The sequence below is a fragment of the Salvelinus sp. IW2-2015 genome, linkage group LG35 (assembly GCF_002910315.2).
Source record: "Salvelinus sp. IW2-2015 linkage group LG35, ASM291031v2, whole genome shotgun sequence".
Lineage (NCBI taxonomy): Eukaryota > Metazoa > Chordata > Actinopteri > Salmoniformes > Salmonidae > Salvelinus > Salvelinus sp. IW2-2015.
In genome coordinates, this window is record NC_036874.1 from 3,511,494 (window position 1) to 3,528,696 (window position 17,203).

At 40.7% G+C, this 17,203-nt stretch overlaps 1 protein-coding gene across 1 annotated transcript in view; it reads left to right on the forward strand.

Moving 5' to 3' along the window:
* The first annotated feature begins 3,115 nt into the window (after positions 1-3,115).
* Positions 3,116-17,203, forward strand: part of LOC111958772 (oxidation resistance protein 1-like) — a 181,774-nt gene continuing 167,686 nt past the window's right edge. The window contains 1 exon segment of the mRNA XM_023980037.3: positions 3,116-3,220. The gene's annotated coding sequence lies outside the window, so the exon portion shown is untranslated.

Consider the following 17,203-nt stretch of genomic DNA (forward strand, 5'->3'; position numbering starts at 1 on the left):
AGGTCAGGGGTCACAATACTTTTTCCTAATCATCTATGACATTTTTATTTGCTAGAGCTGGTGATGGTTTCTGTTGCTATCAAATATGATGTTGTATCTGAAAGGGAGGTGTGAGGGGAATGCACAATGAGGAAACCAACTGCCAGACAGACAGTCATGTCAAGCAGATGCTTCCACAACAGCAGCAAGGCTGTTCCTTCTTCTTGAAGGTCATTTCTAAACTCCTAACACCCCTCTCTCTCTCTCTCTCTCTCTTTCTATCATCTCTGACCCGTTGCTTTGAATGTTCTCTGTCGCTGTCAGTTACACAGCGGATAACGAGCATCTCTCAGGTAATAAGGTAGAAGGAACCAGTGTGAGATAAGATGGAAGGATAAGGGCAGCACAGTTGTTCCTGTGGCTTTATGTGCAAATGCCATCTGGGTGGGAGCTGTGACAGAATTAACGCTGACAGTGGTACGATAGTGTGTGCGTGTGTGTGCGTCTGTCCCTCTCACACAATCTGTCCCCTGACAACACCACCACCACCACCTCTCTCTCCCTCTCTTAAGAAACCTGCGTTCATGACTGGGCATCAGTCTTCAGCCCTCCCTCAGCCTCCACACCGCGCTCATCGATTTTTGCCCCTCGCCATCGACACGCTCCATCAATCAATACGGTAACAAGTCTTCATTTATACTTGAGAAATGCACTGTTTCCAACTCACTGGTCCCAAAACTTCTGATGCTGTCAGAAGATATGGGGCCTCAGAGTCACACCACAAATAGCAGATTTGACAGACATAATACAGTATGCTGTACATCCTATTTCAAGTCAATCTGACTAGTTAAAATTAAATGAACACTGCTCAATAAACATGAATATCTTTTTTAAAGAATTAAGTCAAATGTGCCATTATTTCCATACCTTACATGTGTTGAGTACTCCTGTCAATAGTGCGCTCTCTCTCTCTCTGACATGTACTTGAATGTTTTTCCTTTATTTAACCAGGTAAGTCATAATATTCTAATACATTTTTACCTAGCACCACACAACATGTAAAGTATGTTGTAAAATGTGTTGTCATCCAGGCCATTCAATGTGCAGTGCAATCTCTTTTCCCGTATCTCACAACAATGAGCTGTACATGAAACTGAAAATGTCTGATTGGCGGTAATGTTGATTTGTTTGTGTGTTATGTATAAGGTTGTAGAAAATAATTTCCTCCTCAGAGGACAATAAACTATTGTATTACTTTCTATTCTATATTATTTCATTTCCATCCAGCCAAGGCCAGTTGATTAATATGGTTTATTCAAGAACATCTCAGTGCAATTTGTATTAATTAAACCCTTATCATTCCCTTGGTCCTGGCTCTCTGTGAACACCGCATGCTAACACCCTGCCTGGCTGCCATTCTCATTAGATCCAGCACAGTCAATTACAGGGTGTTAGTAGAGCTAAGAGCTGACCCCACCAGAACCGGAGGTATTACCATGGCAACCAGGTAGACTAGACTGTAGCGAGCTAATGATGGAAAGGACCCACACTGACTTCTGACAATCAACCGTGTTTAAGTAAATTAGTAGTAGATTGTATGACTGAAATGTCAATTGTTTTTCGATGAGATGAATTTAATCATTGATTGTGATGTGGATTAGTGTCTGTTTACGTGTCTGCATGTGTAATGTATGCATATGTGTTGTGTATGTTTTACAAAGTGTAGTGGCTATTAATTGCATGCCTTACTATTGATGACAAGCAGCAGCCCCAAGGCAATAAACATGTCCCCTTCATGTAATGGACAACACATACTACAGTCGGCCTACATGTCTGTCAAGTATCGTTTTGGGTTATCATGGGTTATTCAGCTCAGATAAATATTAATAGCCCTACTGATAATATTCATATTTTCTCATATGACTGTGTCATATGATATCAAATCAAAATGTATTTGTCACATGCTTCGTAACCAACAGGTGGAGACTAACAGTGAAATGCTTACTTACTGGCCCTTCCCAACAATGCAGAGAGAAAAACAGAAACAAATAATAGAAAGATGATAACACGAGGAATTAATCACAATGAGTAACGATAACTTGGTTATATACACAGGGTACCAGTACTGAGTCGATGTGCAGGGGTACGGGGTACTGTAGATATGTATAGGTAGGGGTTAAGTCACTAGGCAACAGGATAGATAATAAGCAGTAGCAGCAGTGTATGTGATGAGTCAAAAGAGTTAGTGCAAAGGGAGTCAATGCAGATAGTATGGGTAGCTATTTGTTAACTATTTAGCAGTCTATGGCTTGGGGGTAGAAGCTGTTCAGGGTCCTGTTGGATCCAGACTTGGTCCATTGGTACCCCTTGCCGTGCAGTAGCAGAGAGAACAGTCTATGACCTAGGTGGCTGGAGTTTTTTGAGGGCCTTCCTCTGACACCACCTGGTATAGAGGTCCCTCGATGGATATTCCTATACTCTTATGTTCAATGATATGGTATACACTTCTGGTTGTCTACAGCATTAATAACAGCAACAGACAGACAGCCGGTAGCCTAGTGACACAGCAATGTTGTGGTGCTGCTGCTCTGAGTAACTAACTCACTGAAGTCTTTGAGACAGCTTTGCGGCAGTGACAGTGACAGAGCAGTCCCCTGCTGTGTCCCAGAAGGAAAGCTGCCAAGCTGCCAACACACTGGGGCCTGGCTGTCCATGGCATGCATCATCCTGCCCCCTTTCCTCATGCCTCCATCTCTCCCTCCATCCATCACTAGAACCCCTGCTTTCTTCTCTGAATTGACCACCACTGTCTGTCTGCTCGAAATCCCTTCACACAGACATCAGCTCTCCTGTCTCATAGTCTGATAAATGAATAGGTCGCTACTGTTTTGGTATGATGAACAACTGACGTGTTGTAATTTCCCCTCCTATCCAATCCGCTTCGTTACAACCAATTAGCAATATCTCTCTCCTCCAACGCCTCGATGCATCCCTCCTGTTGCTATAGGGCAGAGTTGTATCGGTGTTGGTTTGATCCGATCCTCCCCTGCTCCTCCTCTTCGTGATGGTAGTTTCTATTATGAGAGGGTCAAATTACTCCGCATGTCTGCAACTATACCTACTTTCTGCTATGATGCTGCACGCTTGAAGAATAATTAAGAAGATTGAATTCTGTTTCACATCGACTGAGAATGTTTGTAAACAACTGAACCTGGGCCATTGCACGAGCTCCCTTCTGAAAGTAAGTAACGACGAGAGTTAGTTGTTTTATTGTGGGACTGGCGCGTAGGCTATCGCGTGTGATGTTTTTGAAACGACGCACGCACCGGTTTATATTTTGGAGAGTTATCTTTTATACATGGAAATATATGTATTCCCGCAATTTATGTATATTCATGCATTGACATGTTGTTCACTAATAAACATGTTATATACAACCCCTCGCAGAGCTTTGAGAAACAGCTGAAACGATTCTTCAGCAGAACAGTGCACGCACGCACATACCTGCATTACCAGTTAAAAGACAGGTAAAAGTCTTGACATTGAACCACCACATTTGGTACACAAAAAATGTCTGTTCAGTACGCGTAGTCTGCAGAAAGCCGCGCGCGGTATCAACTTGTTCGATGAGAGAGGCTGTCATTGTTTTTGAAGAGATTATAGTTTATGCTATAGCCTGTACAGTAGCCATACTAGTACTGTATATAATTGTCTAGCAGCCTCGAAGTAGGCTGGTATGTGAAGTATAAGCTGTAAAAAGGATGACACAGGAATAGGGACATAATAATAACATGATACATGTTACTACATATTACATGTGACATGTGAACATGTGATTGTATTACAATGGTAACATAATGTGCAATTATGCAATCCCCCTATTATTCCTAGTCCTATAGACACAAGTTTTAATGTTAGTTCAATAATTCATGGTGGGAGACTGGATAGAAAGTTATCTATGGAAAGCATTCGGTGGGAAATGAGATGAATGATGCAAGCCTGCATACACATTACTCATCCCTGTCTGTCTGTCTGCCTGTATGTCTGTCTTAAACACATTTTTCTACAGGGATTGTTTTGGGGGGAAACGGGTATTAAATGCTAATTTCTAGTGACTTTTGAGAAAAGGATTCAGACAAATCTTAATTTACAGATGGGAAAATGTACAAGGCTAAGGGGGGCCTTGCAGAGGGGCACTTACACTGGTACAGTCCAATCAGTCTAAAGACCAGGGCCATTCATACTATACTGAATACCAGTGTGACTATTAATATGCATATATTTAATTAAACTACCATGTTGTACTCTCTGCTACTATATGATTCATTTTCTATTTTTCTCACTTCTCCTGTTAGGTTGTTACTACTGCTACTCTAAATTCTATATGGTTTGCAACTTCAGTTATTATACTGTAATAATAACCAGCAACATACACAGTTAAAAACTGTTTTAATAAAAGAAAGTAGGCATGAATGGTCAAACTGAAATTAATCAATCGCCACTCTACACAATTATCAAAAATGTAATATCATCATGCCTGCAAGAAGTTAACACATCCAATACACCCTCTCGACTTAAGCTGCTATCATTTCATCAGAGATCATATAAAATCATTCAGATTGATTCACACTATGACAGATCATCAGCCTATTAACTCTATGAGCACGGAGAGTCACTTCTCCGTCACCTCTCAGCCTGTCTGTCTGTTCATGGTTGTCACTGATAACACCAAACAAAGTCTTAACACATGGAACACACCTTCATGACCCATAATCTCTGATGAAATTAAAGACGTCTAAGCTGAAAGCACTCAAATTGGCCAGCTAGTTTGCCAGGGGCGGTGTGTGCTGTTTCCGAGAACCTTACTTACAGTCCTTTGCACATCTTTGAAAAAAACACTCTTATGTCCTATCTTTTCTCTCTTCTTGACTGGTGGCATTGTGAACTTGATACCCTATGATGAAGACTAAGACAGTGATTGTGCAAGTAATTCTGTAGCTAGCAAGTGTTCTTGGCTTCAAAACATTCACTGTTTTTTCCTCCTGCTTCTAACACTGAAGGGGACATGTCCCCCCTGTCCTCCCCCCAGCTCCTACGCCCTTGCAGACAGGGATTTATGGACACACCACGTCAGGCAATACTATTCAATGATCATCAGCTAGTTTCCACTCTTAGACGATGATTAAACATAGATGCATTAGTATTGTCCTGCTGGGTTTGATCCTGTGAGTGTATGGCTGAGAACCACTGAACTGTAAAATCCTGTGGGCTACGCCATTTAATACGTTTCAATCAATCCATTCATTAATCAATCAGTCAGTCAACCAATCAATCAACTTTTTGTTATAGAGGTTTTTATTACCAATGCACTTGTGCTTGACCTAAAATGTTCTGCAGAATTCCATATGATGTTATTTGGTAAGACAACAACCCTGTGCCAATGTTGGTCACTGTCTGACTGTGCGTTAGGACTCTGCTCTTTTGCCAACACTGAAAGTGCTAGATTAAAGGATTTACTTTCAACTGCTTTTTCAGTGTTGAGTCATGATGCTTGCTGCTGTGTTTTATCCTAATGAAAAGAGCTGTTCAATTTTACAGAGAGGGATGGGGAGCGAGACATTAAATCAGCAAGAAAAGCACTCAAATAATGACAAGAGAAGTGACTGAATAGTTGCTTTCTGTTCTGATTATTTTAATTTATTTTATTTATTTCACCTTTATTTAACCAGGTAGGCTAGTTGAGAACAAGTTCTCATTTGCAACTGTGACCTTGCCAAGATAAAGCATAGCAATTCGACACATACAACAACACAGAGTTACACATGGAATAAACAAAACATAGTCAATAATACAGTAGAACAAGAGAAAACAAAAAGTCTATATACAGTGAGTGCAAATGAGGTAAGATAAAAGATACAATTACAGGAAATGCACATTACATTTTTTCTCTGTGACAAAAACATTTACAAGAAAAGCATTCTCTCATTATTGCTTCATGAACCTTCTGGCTTTAAACCCCCTTAGACACTTCTCAGTTTTTGAAAACCTTGGTGATAGAGAAGAAACCACATTTAAGGGAAAGGGGATACCTAGTCAGTTGTCCAACTGAATGTATTCAACTGAAATGTGTCTTCCACATTTAACCCAACCCCTCTGAATCAGAGAGGTGCAGGGGGCTGCCTTAATCAACATCCATGTCTTGGGGTTAACAGTGGGTTAACTGCCTTGCTCAGAGGCAGAACAACAGATTTTTACCTTGTCAGCTTGGGATTCGATCCAGCAACTTTTCGGTTATTTGCCCCTGCTCTAACCACTAGGCTACCTGCCGGCCCGGACACCAGTCAGGTTGACACAAATCTCAAAAAGGGATACAGTAGATGCCATCCACTGCGAACCAACTGCTCGACAAAAATAACAATTGTATCCTTCAACTCAATCCCTCAACTCATATGACCCTCAACGTAAACCCTTAATTCATCTGAATCCCTCAACTCATCTGAATCCCTGAACTCATCTGACCCTCAACTCATCTGAATCCCTCATCTTAACAGACCATGCAGTAATGACCACAAGCTCTATAGTAGAGGTCGACCGATTAATTGGAATGGCCGATTAATTAGGACCGATTTCAAGTTTTCATAACAATCGGAAATCGGTATTTTTGGACACCGATTTGGCCAATATTTTTTATATTTTTTTACACCTTTAGTTAACTAGGCAAGTCAGTTAAGAACACATTCTTATTTTCAATGACGGCCTAGGAACGGTGGGTTAACTGCCTTGTTCAGGGGCAGAACGACAGATTTTTACCTTGTCAGCTCGGGGATTCAATCTTGCAACCTTACGGTTAACTAGTCCAACGCTCTAACCACCTGATTACATTACACTCCACGAGGAGCCTGCCTGTTACGCGAATGCAGTAAGAAGCCAAGGTAAGTTTCTAGCTAGCATTAAACTTATCTTATAAAAACAATCAATCAATCATAATCACTAGTTAACGGTTGATGATATTACTAGTTTATCTAGCGTGTCCTGCATTGCATATAATCGATGCGGCGGCAATCGTGAAAAAGTACTGTCGTTGCTCCAACGTGTACCTAACCATTAACATCAATGCCTTTCTTAAAATCAATACACAAGTATATATTTTTAAACCTGCATATTTAGTTAATATTGCCTGCTAACATGAATTTCTTTTAGCTAGTAAAAATGGTGTCACTTCTCTTGCAACAGAGTCAGGGTATATGCAGCAGTCTGGGCCGCCTGGCTCATTGCAAACTGTGTGAAGACTATTTCTTCCTAACAAAGACAGCCAACTTCACCAAACAGGGGATGATTTAACAAAAGCGCATTTGCGAAAAAAGCACAATCGTTGCACAACTGTACCTAACCATAAACATCAATGCCTTTCTTAAAATCAATATACAGAAGTATATATTTTTAAATATTTAGCTAAAAGAAATCCAGGTTAGCAGGCAAAATTAACCAGGTGAAATTGTGTCACTTCTCTTGCGTTCATTGCACGCAGAGTCAGGGTATATGCAACAGTTTGGGCCGCCTGGCTCGTTGCGAACTAATTTGCCAGAATTTTACGTAATTATGACATAACATTGAAGGTTGTGCAATGTAACAGGAATATTTAGATTTATGGATGCCACCCGTTAGATAAAATACGGAACGGTTCCGTATTTCACTGAAAGAATAAACGTTTTGTTTTCGAAATGATAGTTTCCGGATTCTACCATATTAATGAACTAAGGCTCGTATTTCTGTGTGTTATTATGTTATAATTAAGTCTATGATTTGATAGAGCAGTCTAACTGAGCGATGGTAATCATAAGCATTCATTCAAACAGCACTTTCGCACGTTTTGCCAGAAGCTCGTCGCTGTGCTTCAAGCATTGCGCTGTTTATGACTTCAAGCCTATCAACTCCCGAGATTAGGCTGGTGTAACCGATGTGAAATGGCTAGCTAGTTAGCGGGGTGCGCGCTAATAGCGTTTCAAACGTCACTCGCTCTGAGACTTGGAGTAGTTGTTCCCCTTGCTCTGCATGGGTAACGCTGCTTCGAGGGTGGCTGTTGTCGATGTGTTCCTGGTTCGAGCCCAGGTAGGAGCGAGGAGAGGMACGGAAGCTATACTGTTACACTGGCAATACTAAAGTGCCTATAAGAACATCCAATAGTCAAAGGTATATGAAATACAAATCGTATAGAGAGAAATAATCCTATAATTCCTATAATAACTACAACCTAAAATTTCTTACCTGGGAATATTGAAGACTCATGTTAAAAGGAACCACCAGCTTTCATATGTTCTCATGTTCTGAGCAAGGAACTTAAACGTTAGCTTTCTTACATGGCACATATTGCACTTTTACTTTCTTCTCCAACACTTTGTTTTTATTGATGTATTATATTAAGTTAAAATAAGTGTTCATTCAGTATTGTTGTAATTGTCATTATTACAAATAAATAAATAAAAATCGGCCGATACCAATTCTTTTTGGCTTTTTTTTGGTCCTCCAATAATCGTATTGCCGTTGAAAAATCATAATCGGTCGACCTCTACTCTATAGACAATAGCTCTATACAGAAATTACTAGTTACTTGAGTTACTTGAGTTATGACAGACAGGCAGGGTTTATAACAGCTTTACATACATACTACGTACAGCCAACAGTAAACGGCATCATGGGACTGGTTGTGGCTTACAGAGGATTAAGCACAGCTAAGCTTATGTAAACCCGGCCCATTGACCCCACAGCCACTCCGCCCCTCCCAGACTGGCCTGTACCAGCCCATACCGGTCACTCACCCTCTGTCTCTGCCAGGCCTCAGCCTATAGACAGACTATCTAGTCTATAATGGCACCCTATGGGACCAAAACAGCGAAGAAGTTTAGCCTCACACTTCAACGCTCATAGTTGTTGCGGAAATTGACCCACTATGTCTTTACTTGGTGCATGCAAAGTCATCTAGCTGAGTCCACCTTTAAGGGTGCATATAATTAACTATAAATTGTGTAGACTCTTGGTGAACCTGATGATTAATATGACAGATAGTTGACATGATACATCACAGGCTGGTGTACAGTAACAGAAACATGATGGGTAACGTACAGTAACATACAGTAACGTACAGTAACATGATGGGTTGATGTTGTAATGCTGGCCGTCAACCATGTTGTCATGAATCGCACAGCACTTAACCAAAATGAACCGTCCCCAGAGCCTTCTGCTTTGTATGGCTTCACCAACCAATTGAATCATGCTTTTGGAACAAATCAAACAATTAATTTGATGGAAGAAGGCCCCAAGAGCGTTTGTCCCTGTCAGTTTAATATAATTTTGTATAATGAGTCAGCCTGTACTGAGTTGATGTCTCTAACTTGCAATGACAGTGTCCTACCACCTTGCCAGGAGCTACTGCTGCTCTATGTCTACAGCTGAGGTTGTGTCCCTAGTTACAGATCTGAACTCCAATGATTGGCTGTGTCTAGAGATCTGAACTCCAATGATGTCTGTGTCTAGAGATCTGAACTCCAATGATTGGTTGTGTCTAGAGATCTGAACTCCAATGATTGGCTGTGTCTAGAGATCTGAACTCCAATGATTGGCTGTGTCTAGAGATCTGAACTCCAATGATGACTGTGTCTAGAGATCTGAACTCCAAAGATTGGTTTTGTCCCTACCAGAGATTTGAACTCCAATGATTGGCTGTGTCTAGTGATCTGAACTCCAATGATGACTGTGTCTAGAGATTTGAACTCCAATGATTGGCTTTGTCCCTACCAGAGATCTGAACTCCAATGATGACTGTGTCTAGAGATTTGAACTCCAATGATTGGCTTTGTCCCTACCAGAGATCTGAACTCTGAATCTACATACAGTACAGTAGAACGATCCACAGCATCAATAGACAGTTGGAATCATTTGTATACATTTTTTAAAGAAGAAAACATTTGTTGAACTGTGAACCTGTAGGGACATCAGTCAGTAATTTGACCTTAGACATAGAAAGAGTATAAACCATGTATTTAAAGTAACCATAGATACAGACAACTAGTAGACTGAAATAGCAGAAATGACTTGAGAAGGCCCTCCTAGTATGCCTGTGTTGTTGGTGTCTGTCCCATCCAGACCTACTCTAGGTCAAAGACAGGAGTTGAATAATTAATTAAAAACAACCGTGTCGTTATCAGAGCACCAAGGACTGGTAATAGATATACTGTAGTGGTCATGTGTCTGTCTGACCCTGCTGTGTTTAAAGAAATAATCCACTCAAAACATTATTTGTGAATTTTCTTCATTAGTCCATAGTTAATACAGTCCCATAATGTTTTGCATGCCAGTAGTCACGTTTTCAAGATATTGAACTTCTTGAAAATCCTATATCTTGAAAACTGGACTGCTGACATGCAAAACATTGTCTGTCTGTGGGGTTGTTTAGTGGAAAATACAAATAGCACTATCACATTCTTAAAATCATTCTTGAATGTTTTTTTGCTTTTGATCTTTAAGGGGCAGTTTCCTGGACACACATTAAGCCTAGTCCTGGACTAAAAAGCAAGCTCAATGGAGAATGTCATCACTTTCCAACCTCATTCATTATCTCCAGCTCCATCCCAGTATCCACCAGTGGCGGTCGGTGCCGTTTATGATGAGGGAGGACCATTTTTTTCCATGAGCAAGGCCTTATTTCTATTACAGCATGTTGGATGACTGTCATTCATATTCCATTCATCCAGTTCAATGTAACATCGATAGGTTTAGGCTACTACATTATACTATAATTGTCCCTATACCTATCATGAGGTTGCTACAAACTAGCCTATGAATTAAGGTTTACAACGTAGGTGCACACAGGTTTAGGGTGTATTCATTAGTCCAACAGTTGCAAATGAGAGTTTCTATTGGACAAATTTGGGTATGTTTATCCCCGTTACGTTCCGTTTTCTTTCGTTTAAGAAACGTTTTTCAACAGAATTGGCAGAATGAATACACCCCTTATCACATGTAAGCACAGTTCACTTTCATAGCAGCCACGTTGTATTCCTTCTCACATCTATACGCACTCCTCTCACCTTTTCCCTATGTTTGTGGACTTCAATGCACAACACATCAGCTGTATAAGATCAGGCAAAAAGAACTTTAAAGCCAAACCATATCATAACCTCTACACACAGCCTACATTGTTGTCACCATATTAGCTAAAATAACGTCATAGTCAACATAGCTAATAGAACCTACACGTTAGTAAACCCACTACAATCATGCAGTACAGTGTACAGTCAGTAAGCAGTTTAGCAATTACACCGGCTGGCCCAGGTGGCAATAAATTAGTAAAACCAAAAGCTTACCTTGACTTGGAAGGGTTCCAGTATTGTGTTGGATAGTCATAGCCAGCTAGCTAACTTAGCATCCCTCTGTTGGAGCTGGGTGTTTGAGTAGGCTAAACTAGCTACAGTAGCTGCATTTGCTAGCTGAGTAACTGAAACTGAAAGTGAAAACAATGACCAAATCTCTCTCTCTCTCTCTCTTGCATCTCCTTAATTTTTGAAGAAATTGATTTGTTCAAAACTGTTCAACTATTTTCTTTCTCTCAATTTGAGTCAACAACTCACCACATGTTATGCTCTGCAGTCTATGCTTTCAGTACTAGATTAATTTTATGATCCTTTGATTGGGTGGACCACATGTCAGTTCATGCTGCAAGAGCTCTGATAGGTTGGAGAACGTCCTCTGGAAGTTGTCATAATTAATGTATACGTCTTTGGAAAGGGTGAGAACCATGAGCTTCCTAGGTTTTTTATTGAAGTCAATGTACCCAGAGGAGGAGGGAAGCTAGCTGTCCACCGGCTACACCATGGTGCTACTCTACAGAGTGCTGCTGAGGCTACTGTGGACCTTCATTGCAAAACAGTGTGTTTTTTATCAATTATTTGGTGACGTGAATATATTTAGTACATTTTTATCTAAAAAGGATAACTTTTTTAATGTTTTACCATTTTTATTTTTATGAAATTCACTGAGGTGGATGGTCCTCCCCTTCCTCCTCTGAGTAGCCTCCACTGGTGTCCACATGTGAAAGCGGCACATTTCTATGTTTTGTAGTAACAAATATAAAGTTAAAATGTTCTACCTGATGACATCATCAAAAGTTAAAACATTAAAATAACAGTGATTTTTAAACACTGAGATTCACGGTGACGCGGGGAGCAAGAAAATAGCCTCCCTTTGGCTAGAAACTTGTTGCAAGTTTTGAAAATCACAATTTCAAAATAAAAAAATCCTACTCGATGATGTCATAGGGAAGGATATTTTAAGACTTTTCTTCTTAGCTTTTTAACCACAGATCGTAGAAATGCGCCATTTTCACATAATATTATGTAGATACTGGTATGGCGCTGAGATAATGAGTATAAGGTTGAAAAGTGGTGGAATTTCCCTTTAATATGTGAATTCATGATCATTTTTTGTGTGTTTTGTACAACTGTTGTTAATGGCACAGTTATGTGTCGCAGCTTTTCTTCTAAACCTAAAGAGCCTAAAGTAGCCTTGATAACATAGGCCTACTGCGTCCCACAATAGTTTTTCATAACACCGTAGGCTCAGTCATTGACGCTGCTGTCATGTCTCCTTCAGAATAGGACCCATCAACCATTCTCAAGGACGTTGCTTTGGTCTGAATATAACACTCCCAGGGATAACATGAATTAACTTAGCACCAATAAAACAACACTGTGTGCTCGTAGAGGATGAATAATAGAGAATGCTGTTTTTGAATGGCCTATCAACCTTGTAGAATTCAAAGATGCATCATTCTGCTTTCTAGCACAGTATACTTTCACTATGTGACCCCAATGAGGATTTAGTCATCGATTTGCCATCTTTTGTTTCTCCAAAAAACACATGGCAGGTTTATTTATATAGTTTCATGTGTCTTCATTCTTAAAGAATTTTCAACTATAGTTTGGCGTTTAAAAAAAAACAACGTATATTGCTGTTGCTTTTGAGTCTAGCTAAATGTCCACATAAGTCCACTTTTGGCAGACATATTCACATTGCTATTTAACTCCTGTACTATGATCCAGATTAGCAGAGCTGTTATGTAAATGCTCACAATGTGTCTTTACAGGTTCACAATTCAATACATCATTATTGGATTGTGTTCAAATAGTCATTTATAACCTATTAAATGACTCAAGCATGTAGCTTTATACAGTATGTGTTTCATTTGAAGAGGTAATTCAAGTAACATTTATGACCTCACATATTCTTCAACCTTATTATAGTGACTTGGCAATAAACAGTCATAGGATGTAGGCCTCTCGAGTGGAGCAGTGGTCTAAGGCACTACATCGCAGTGCTAGCTGTGCCACTAGAGATTCTGGTTCGAGTCCAGGCTCTGTCGCAGCCGGCCGCGACCAGGAGACCCATGCACACAATTGGCCCAGCGTCGTCTGGGTTAGTGGAGGGTTTGGCCGGGAGGGATGTTCTTGTCCCATCGTGCTCTAGCAACTCCTGTGGCGGGCTGGGTGCAATGCACGCTAACATGGTCACCAGGTGGACGGTGTTTCCTCTGACACTGGTGCGGCTGCCTGGCAGGTTAAGCGGGCATTGTGTCAAGAAGCAGTGCGGCTTGGCTGGGTTGTGTTTCGGAGGACGCACGGCTCTCAACCTTCACCTCTCCCAAGTCCATATGGGAGTTGCAGCGATGAGACAAGACTGTAACTACCAATTGAATACCATTAAAGTGGGGAGAAAAAAAGGGTAAAAAAAAACAGTCATAGGATACATCCCAAATAGCACCATATTCCCTATATAGGGCTCTGGTCCAAAGTAGTGCACCATGTAGCGAATAGGGTGCCATTTGGGACAAAGGCATAGTGGCTGGCTGTAACACAAACCCTAGGTCACCAAGCGCCATCTTCAAGGCATTCCTAGTTGATCACCAAACATTTTTTGTAGAAAAGCCAAGGATAAAGATTGGGCGCCTATTCATTTGTATTTATTTGTCTTGCGCAGTTGTCGAAAGTACACTCAATTCAGAAGCACACACTGCACACGCTGGGTAGGCAAAGTGTTCCCATTTTGAACCATTTAATTTGTCTGAAGGGACAGAGAGAGACTGTCAAAGAATACATCAAAGAGCTTCTGTTTTTATGAGTGCATTCATGTTTATGTTTTTATGTCTGCATTCATGTTTATGTTTTTATGTCAACACTGTTTTTATTCAACACTTTTAAAAACATAAAACGCTCTTCTCCCTGCTTCCACTCTCACTGCAGCTGGAATGAATGAGTAGCCAAGTGTATCGATAGCCCTGCGTTTTTATTATTAGCAGCTCATCATATCTATTTTAATATCGAGGAATATTTCACTTTTTCTGGTCATAGGAACAAAATACATTTGTGCATAAGGCAGAAATGATGTGGTGCGACTCAAGTTTAGCCATCAGGTGGAGGACGGTGTCCCCTCTCTCTGGACAGTCTCACCGGAGGAAAGGAGAGAGTAGGGACTGTGAGAGGCCGGACCCTCTGCTGCCAGAGAGGAAGAGGCGAAGGGTTTCACTCTCGCCAAAATCTGTCCAAAATAAGCCCAATGCGTTTCTATGGGCTTATTTTGTACCTAAGCTTATTGCCTGCCTTCCTGCCTTTGGGACAACGACTCCCATTGTTAGGAGACTTGAGCATCTCATCATTATATACAGATCTCTACTGCTGCTCTCCCTCCCTCCGCTGAGACTTACTACCAGTCCAGTAAAATAAAAAAGTGAATTATTTCAATTTATGCTCAGCTGTGCCTCACAAGTCATACAGCAACTGATTTATTTTGTTATCAAAGCTCAAGTTTTTTATATAACATGGTCGGAGAATAACAATATTGGCAGGCCAAACAAAGCCAATATGCTGTGATAATGTGTAAGGCTGCACAAACGTCATTCCTACAGAAGTGTTTTTATTAGGTTAAAGGTAGACTCTTAAGAGTGTTGAAGCATGAGGCTCAACTTCTCCACTGTCTTGGACCCCTGGCTACCACACTGTAACAGCGTGAAGCGAACCCGTACCAGGGTTGCCATGTCCGCGGTTTTCCCGTTTCCCTACTTTGAAAACGATGTCGTGGGTGAGAATGTATTGGTTGCGGGTTGCGGGATTTTGTTCGACTTCTAAATTGCACCGCAGATGTCATGGCATTTCTCTTTAAAAATATATAAATGAATTTCACTGTGACCTGCTACTGCTGACTATCAGGCAGTGAGGCAGGCTTTTGCTGAGTCAGTGAGTGAGTGAGTCAGTGAGTCAGTGAGTGAAGAGAAGGAGGGAGGAGAATGGCCGGAGGGGTGTGTGTTGAGCACAGTCATCGGGTGTTGAGAGAATGCTGCAGCAGGCAGTCATGACAAGTGATGTGAGAACAACCAACTAATTAACTAGCACTAGCTAGCTACTTACTTCTCCCTCATTCTTGTTTTCCTCGTTCGTTGTATCCTGAATGCCCCCAGTCCTACCAATCATTACTAGAGCCAACGCAGCAAGGGAGAGAAACTGAGAAATAATCATCCAACAGGTTCAGAGAGAGGGATCGAACAATGTGCTTTCTCTCTGGGTATGTAGTCAGGGCTCGAAATGACAGGCGTCCCGTTGTCCCCGGAATGATAAAAAAATATGTCTGGGACGGTTCAAACAGACTCTGGGACAGTTCTGGAACGATTGATCCAAAATTCCTACAGCTACTGTACATCATTTTTTTAGAAAGCAATGACGCTAAGGCAACAGATCAGAACGTTTAGCTCAGAATATTAATGAACTATAATTTGTTCACATTAGAAGCACAGTGCATGCGCACACGGCAGTAGGCTATGTGCGAATGTTCCAAAATGCAATTAGCGGGAACACACTGTTCTAAAAAGTGCACCTCACATGCGAGCGGTTTCATGTGACATAGATGAAAATATCTGTCAGAAATGTAGTAAGAGGGGGAGATCTAAAGATGCAACAACTAGCATGGGTTGCTAATATGACTAACTAGCATGGGTTGCTAATATGACTAACTAGCATGGGTGGCTAATATGACTAGGAGTGTGTCTTTGCCTGCTGGACAATGAAAGAAAGTTGATTTGAAAACCAATAGAACAATAGAAAATGCTGGTTTCAATGACACAAGGAAGTGTTCATAAAATAATTCCCTCAAAACATGGTCTGATTTTGGCAAGACATGCCTCATAAAATGAAATAAAACCAGGTTTAAGACAGTTAAGTTAATGGTTAAATAGTTTCAAAATGCTGACTGCCTTGCAAGGTGGCTGATGTGTGCAGTGCGCTACAGTCACTGGCCTTTCTCTCTGCTCTTGTGACCAGTTGATCTGAACGAACCATGCCAAAAGAATGTCAAAAGAATCAAGCCTTCAAAAGTTCATGTTAATTATCCTACATTATAATTGTCAAACATGCCTGGCTTTTAGCCTATTTATCTAGGCCAGTGGAGGCTACTGAGGGGAGAATGGTGTTTATACTTGCGTACTATTGTTTGTACAGAAGAACGTGGTACCTTCAGGCGTTTTGAAATTGCTCCCAGGTATGAGCCAGACTTGTGGAGGTCTACAATTGTTTTTCTGAGGTCTTGGCTGATTTCTTTAGCTTTAGCTTCCCATGATGTCAAGCAAAGAGGCACTGAGTTTGAAGGCAGGCCTTGAAATACATCCACAGGTACACCTCCAATTGACTCAAATTATGTCAATTAGCCTATCAGAAGCTTCTAAAGCCATGACATCATTTTCTGGAATTTTCCAAGCTGTTTAAAGGCACAGTCAACTTAGTGTATGTAAACTTCTGACCCACTGGAATTGTGATACGGTGAATTATAAGTGAAATAATCTGTCTGTAAACAATAGTTGGAAAAACGACTTGTGTCATGCACAAAGTAGATGTCCTAATCGACTTGCCAAAACTATAGTTTGTTAACAAGAAATTTGTGGAGTGATTGAAAAACTAGTTTTAATGACACCAACCTAAGTGTATGTAAACTTCCGACTTCAACTGTACATTGACAAACTCTAAGGCCACTACAATTGATGTATTGGTCTGCTTCTATCTCTAGTGTTATAACTATATGATTTAATGTTGTATAATATATTGTAATATGTAAATGTTTTATATCCCATTGCCTGGATAGACAGTTGTTGGTTGGTTGTCTCCTGGCTCCAGTCTGAGGCGTTTTTGCCGAC